Here is a 7,156-nt window from a genome sequence, read left to right as displayed (position 1 = left end):
AAACGGAGAGCTAGTAGCATTGCTACTGTCCGTGATTTTATACGTGAAATGACTTTAAATTTCGAAATAATTTATTATTTATAGTTTTTGTTTTACATGCTTTAAAATTGCGCTTTAAGGGCTGTATCAAATTTGGTTGGACATTGTACAATGTCAATAAAAAGACTCTTTCTGATTCTGATTTAAATTTAAATTTGGCTCTTTAAAATCATCCTACCTTGTGCTTTTTCTGTAATGCTACTTTAATGAGTGTCTTCACTCCATATTCATTGCTTTGACTTATATGTAATGCTAAGTTTGTTGATTTATTCCACACTAATACCGACTCACTTTTCATCTTTTGTGACGAAAGCACACCTTTTATTTTGACTGTGAGTGGGCGGAAATGTGTCACGATTTGGGCTTCTATTTCCCGACTTGACGCAGGTCTTCCCGGGCTGGCAGAAACCTGGCTCCCCCTGCCATCCGCTGCACCTCTCCATCAGAGCCCCAGCGGCTCTTTATACCGCGCTCTGTGCATTGTGGGATTGGAGACCTTCACCACCCACAGGCTAATGCTTTCCTGCACATAGGAGATAAATAAGTGCACACAGGTCTCACTCCAAACGACAACCTCAGGTCTGCTCACACCAAAAATCGTTGCAAGAAACACGCACACAGTGGAATAACACACAAGAAACAACAGCCTAATGCGAAACTGTATGTTTTAAAAAGCTCTCCTGAAGAAAATTTTTGAGGGAGAATATGAATCGGGCTTCAACGTCACTGGGCAAAACTTTCAATTTGGAACAAACCTTCATCACTGCATCACTGAGAAACAAATGAACAACAGTGAAGTTTATGTACATCTTTAAGAACGAAATTTTCCAAGTATGTCATGTTCTTTACAAAGATGGTGTGCAAGTGTCTAGGTGTAAACAGATGTGCTGAGGTGTTTACTGACTCAAGGAGGGAAATAATGTAAGTATCTTTGCATAATTTTGAATAACCAGCATGAATACTGGGACAGCACCAGGAAACATGCACTTTCACCAACCTCCAACTATAAAATAGCTTTTATTGCGTTGGCGTGAAGCTCATATGTTTTGGCAGCATTTGAAGCAGCATATGAATTTCAAATGTGTCGGCCAGCTCAACACAAACGCCGTTTTCGCCGCCTGATCAAACACATAGTTTATATCTGAGGAGCTCATATGGCCTTTGATTTCAGGTCACAACTGAAAAATGATTGACGACTGGAGCAGCAGAGACACATGACGACCAGCTTGGTAGTTATATTAAAGAACAAAGAAACACATCCATTATTCAACATGTGTCAGTCTTTCATCTCTCATGCAATATTAACTTTGTGTAATATTAGGGCCATTCATAAAATGAGGTTGCTCTAATTTTTGGTTTGTTTTACTTTTCTAGAGATCCAAAATCTGGCATTGTGAAGGCTATCAGGAAGTCACATATAAAATAACAAGTGAACTTCATACTGTCATCTGCGCTGGACTCATTAATGCTACAATTATATATATTTTATTGTTCTGCTGACAAAAGAAAGACAAATCGTAACACAAGCCCCAAATTGAGCTTCTATCAGTAAAAATTGGAAGATCCAGGCATGAAGTTACACAACACAGTGCTTGATACACTGTTGACACAGTAATTAGTCCTCCTAAAAAGAAATTTCTACATTATAGAGACAATATTCCAACTGAACATCTGCCGTATACACAACAGATAGAAGCGCTGACTTTGTCACCTTATATTATAGATATATAGATACAGATATCTGTATATACAAGATTTTTTGGCCCACGTTACAGGCAGCAAGTTAGCTTAGTTTGGCAGAAAGACTGGTAACAGTTTAATTTAGTTTTACTGGGACTACATTGTATCACCTGCACTATGCTAAGCTATGCTAACCATCCAATGACTTCCAATTTCAGATACAGACATGAAAGGGACGTTACCTCATTAAACGTCTGGCAATGGATTAATTTCCCAAAACATTATAATGACCTCATGTGATGCCAATGCTGTCCCAAATGCTCCATTTTTATATCTGAGATTCTTACCTGTAGTATTTTTATGAAACTTTCTTTTTTTTTTTTTGCTGAACTCATTTTATGCTCAAATCAACTTGCAACTTCTAACAGATCAATTAATTATAAAGCACATAAAGTGTGACTCTAACAACCACATACATACCAAAGAAAAACCATACATGTTTATTAGGTTAAGTAATAGTGAGAGTTAAACGTGCATGTGGTGCCACCAGCCACATCTTACAGTTTCAAAGCAGCGACCACGACCAAGAGGACCTTTGATGCAAGAGCAGTTTGAAACCAGTTCTTTTATATGCACTTCTTTTTCTATTTGGTGTCACTGATAAAGAGTTCCCCTGAGACTTGCATCAAGCTGCGAATGATTACAAAAAGTTCAACACAGGGCATGAAAGCCTTTGCAGAATCTAGTACATATGGTGTTTGTTTATTCATTTGCTTGGTTATTGTTTTTCACTGACAGTAGGAGGTAAGTGATTTATCCAAAACTCTGGAAATCTTCACCTCAGTCTGAGCAGAGACAGCTTAGGGCAATAAAACTTTGTGCAAAACAGATGCGACAACATTTTAGAAAGCAATTGCAGACCAATAAAAGATGGTCTTCTGTTGTTTACAGCAGCAAAGGGGAGCCACACCATCTATATTTCTAAATGAGTTCGCCAGCACACATAAGACAATAAAAGCTTGTATACTGTGAGAACTAATTTGAAAGAGCTTCATTCACCAATCATTAACCTCTCCCCCTGATCTGCGCATGCCATGGTTGCTGAAGAATTCTATAGCTTACCAACAGGACTTATCTGGATAAAACAAAGGCAAAGCCATTCTGATTTTTATTAATTATGACTGCTGCTATTTTTCATCTGGAAACGAAGATCGCAAGAAAGGTCGCAGTTCACAGTTTGTCTGAGGTAGGAACAGGACTGTGTGGGTTTTACAGTCAGTTGAACCTTTGTTTAGATGCTGCTGACAAAAGCTGAGGATACACAAAATCTCTTTTAAGATGAGGTGGGGCATTTCTGATCACTCCTCACTTCTTTTCAGCGTAAGAAAATGTGCCGGACACTGTTGAAACCAGGAATACCTTATGCAAAAGCAAACTGACGGCAGGCTACGCCACATCAACTCACATCAACATGAGAACCAACCCAGAGTCATACAATTCTCGGAGTGAACAATAGGAGCCAGAGGGAACACTTTGCATGCTGATTTGCCTAGCAGCTTCTTCATCACCCAAGGTGGTGTTTTATTCTTCTTGCTTTTCGTGTTTGGATTCCATCGTTACTGGGCAAGTAGAAATATCCTCCTTTATGCACAAAAACCCTCAGACAGTCATTCCACTACATTGCCTGAGCCAAGCCCTCATCCATCCATCACCGGTGCCCCCGTTCTACACAGGGCCCCCCCAAGCACTGGTCACCGCCCACAGCCTACTCTTTGACATAACACTGTTGTGGCTTTCCGGGCCTTTATGCTGGCTGTTGTCTTAGGCAGATTGAAGACCCTTTGTGTGCATCAGCCCCTGTCCTGAGTGGCAGAGAGGAACCTGCTGCATTGCAAGTGGAGAGACAGGAATGCACATATGAATGGGCTAGTGTGTGCTGGGCACCCACTGACAGAGCGACGGAAAGCCTTCTATGGGTCTTAGTTCATCAGCGTAACCATCTTGTTCAATTACACATGCAGCCTGGTGTTGTGTTCCTTGGGGATTCACACTCAGTGGGAGTATTGTGACTGGAGTTGTGGATATTTTGCTCAGTATTGTGGAATATTTCCTAACAAATTAGTTACCAGCTTCATTGTTTTACTTGCGAATGATTACCATGAAATGTAGATTTTTCTACAGTGCTTCAGCCATGTTCCCCTTGAAATCCTCATAATTTGTAACCATCAGAGATGATTCATATCAGAGAACTTGCAGGCTCATGCTGTTTGTTAAATCAGCCATATATGCTAATAGCACAGGAATTGGCCTGATATATCAAAAGTTTAGATGCTAATCTCATCCAGTTATCTGCAAGCCTTTGCGTGACAACATCAGTGGACTATCAGGCCCAAAATGTTTTGTTTTCCCTCCTTACACAATTATTTAGGTGTTTTTTTTAATCCTTTCCTTCCACTTCATGATTATTTGAAGGATTATGAATTTCTTTCACTTGCAGTAACTCTGCATTTAAAAAGTTTCTCAAATAAAATTACTTTGTCATCAGAAAAATGTGTTATGTAAAAAAAAAAAAAAAAAAAAAAAAAAAAAACCTAACTCCCCACAATGCAGAAAAATAGCCTCTTTGTAAATGTCACACCATTTTCAATTTGGATTACCAATATTACCAACTCACCCCTCCTTCTCACCTGTATGTAAACTATTGGTAACTATAATTACTTTGGTCATGTCTTACTATGTGTTGACTTTCTGGCTGCCATTAAAAGTTTAACTGGAAAAGAAAAATCAATCAATCAATCAATTACCAGCACATCAATGTATGAGTAGCATTTTGATATTTAATTGGAAGAAGAGGGATTCCTGTTGTTCTGTATTAATTTATCCTAATGGATCACCATACTGAAACATTACCTGTAACATAATGAATGATGTATTGAAGCAAATAGAACTACACATTTCCAATGAACTATGATAGGGTACAAGTATAAAATATAACAAATGGCAAGTACTTCTTTAAGTATGCCTGGTTTGGTATATTAAAACGATCTCCCCTTACTAAACTAAAAAGTGCACAGTCAAAAAAAGGCAAAAAAAAACCCAAAGATGAATTATATCTACATTTTAACAGTATGCTTGAAAAGTTCTGGTGTACTGAAAATGCAGCATCTTGTACAACAGAGATCTTTTGCAGATTTGGCAGATGATAGACAATAAGCTGATCTCTAACAACCCTCTGGTGTGATGTGGCCTAGATATATGATCCAAAGCCTTCATTAATTGTCCTCTGACTCATATGGTACAGCTTATGGGTTGTTTGTCTGGCCATGCTTTTGAGAAGATTACATCTCCATAATCAATAAAAAAAAGAAACGGAACCATCCACTATAGGTCTAAAAAAAGAAAAGGAAACAGCTGTAAAAATAAACTTACTCCTTCAAACATCAAACATGCTCACAATAATACAAAATCTAAATGTTTACTGAGTACTACTTCCTCAGGAAACCGTCATGATTATGATGGTAGGTATTGAAAGATTTTGACATTATCCAGATGTGGTTTGTAGTTCTCATGGCTTCACACATTGGCTTCTGCATTTAGTTTGAAGCTAAATTTAAATCTAACAAGAATGTCGATTAAAGCTACAAAAACCTGGTCCTGAAATGGTCTTATTCGAGTGTGTTTGGCTGCATCACCTGATAACTCTGACATCTTCCACAGTTGTAGTGCTGATTGCCAGGAGCCGCTGAGCTGCAGCCCTCCATTGCTCTTATCACCTGCTGACCTGGAAAATGGGATCATAAGATCTTGCGACATCACTTTGACCAGAAGACAACATGCTGCTTTGAAGTGAGAGTGGACCTAAATGTGATTATGCAGCATCTCTGAAGAGCTGCTCTCGTAGATTTGATTATACACACCCCCTCACCCAACACCCCCACTCCTACTTCAACAAACCAGATGAGATAGTGTGAGGCTCTCCTCCACGACAGAGTCTGGTACTGCAGGGGAGACCAGGTATGGTTGCAACATGGGGAGAGTGGCAACACCACCAATTCCATTGATCAGGGAAGAGATAGGGCTAATATGATCATTTCAGTATTTGCCCTCTTCATCACCAATCTCACATGGTGGTTGTCAAAGCTGGAAACAGGTGCATGCAGATTTAATTGAAAAAAAAATATATTCTGAGGTAAGAAAGTGTTTGGGTTTTTTGTTTTTTTACCAAAACAAAATTTTGTTTAGTACTTACACAATTGCAGATAAAGTAATGCGACTTAGAGTAAATGCAATTGTTGCTCCTCAGACAAAATGTGATGTGTTCTCCCCCTGCTCATTTCAAACCACTATGCTAATACATTTAGCTAAACAACGGCTGCCAGGGGTGGGGTGGGTTGTAACATATATTTTAAAAGTGTTCCTACCATTCCCTTACATAAAACTAAAAACACTTCTTTGATTTGAATCATTTTACAGCATGCTAAGGCAGTGGAAAAGAAAGACTAAGGGAGCTGTGACTGCTGATGTTTAAAAGAAAAAAAAAAGCATCTTATGAGGTCACAAAGAAGGACAAGTCAGTCCGATCAGAGGCGAAGAAAGGTGGGATCTGCCACATAACACTGAGCAGATACTGCTCTAAGGCAAAAGGAGTGTGTTTTTCAGACCGGTGCATTGCAATGTTCATGAAACATTGTAGTATTCGTTAAGCACTCATACTGTTATGAAAGTTTGTTCTACTAGACTCATTTACACGCACACACAAATATACCCTCCTAAGTTTAACATAGAGTGTGCTTCAGTGACAGTAGAAACAGAGACACAGGCAGACACATTGTTCTGGATTGTTCTTTTTTTCCAATGCAGCTGTTTTGAAGCATATTCTGTGGTGTGGTCTCTGTTTTTGCTTCCTTTGTCTAATTGGTACAACCCACCCCAGCATCGGGGTGGGTTGTACCAAAGGAGCACCATATATTTGACATTAACACAAGAGGTCTGAGATATTCTTGCAGGGTTTTGAATAAGTGTCATTTGTAATCAACAAATGTGGATATCTTGTATAAAAGTAGTAGCTGTAGGACTGAGTTACAGGTGCTGAAGCAAAAAGTGTTCCAACCATACTCTGTCTCCCCTACTTTTTACTGTGTGCCCTTCTGACAACCATTTACCTGATTACGTTGGTAAAACTCAGACAGGTCCAGCTCTGCCAGGGCAGCTGGGAGGCCAGAGGACGGAATTAGTTCAGTTGGCTACAGGTGGACACAGTGAAGATAAAGGCCCAGACCACCTTGTAGTCCATGAAAACACCACATTAATGGAGAAAATTTGAAACAGTCTAATACAACATTGAATATTGAATATTTTATTTTGTTTTGAACTACGTCCTTTTTTGTAGCCACGGAACGAATTCTAAAGCCTAAGCTAAATTTTCAAACTGTAAAAT

The sequence above is a fragment of the Echeneis naucrates genome, chromosome 9 (assembly GCF_900963305.1).
Source record: "Echeneis naucrates chromosome 9, fEcheNa1.1, whole genome shotgun sequence".
NCBI lineage: Eukaryota > Metazoa > Chordata > Actinopteri > Carangiformes > Echeneidae > Echeneis > Echeneis naucrates.
Note: the sequence above shows the minus strand (reverse complement) of the source record.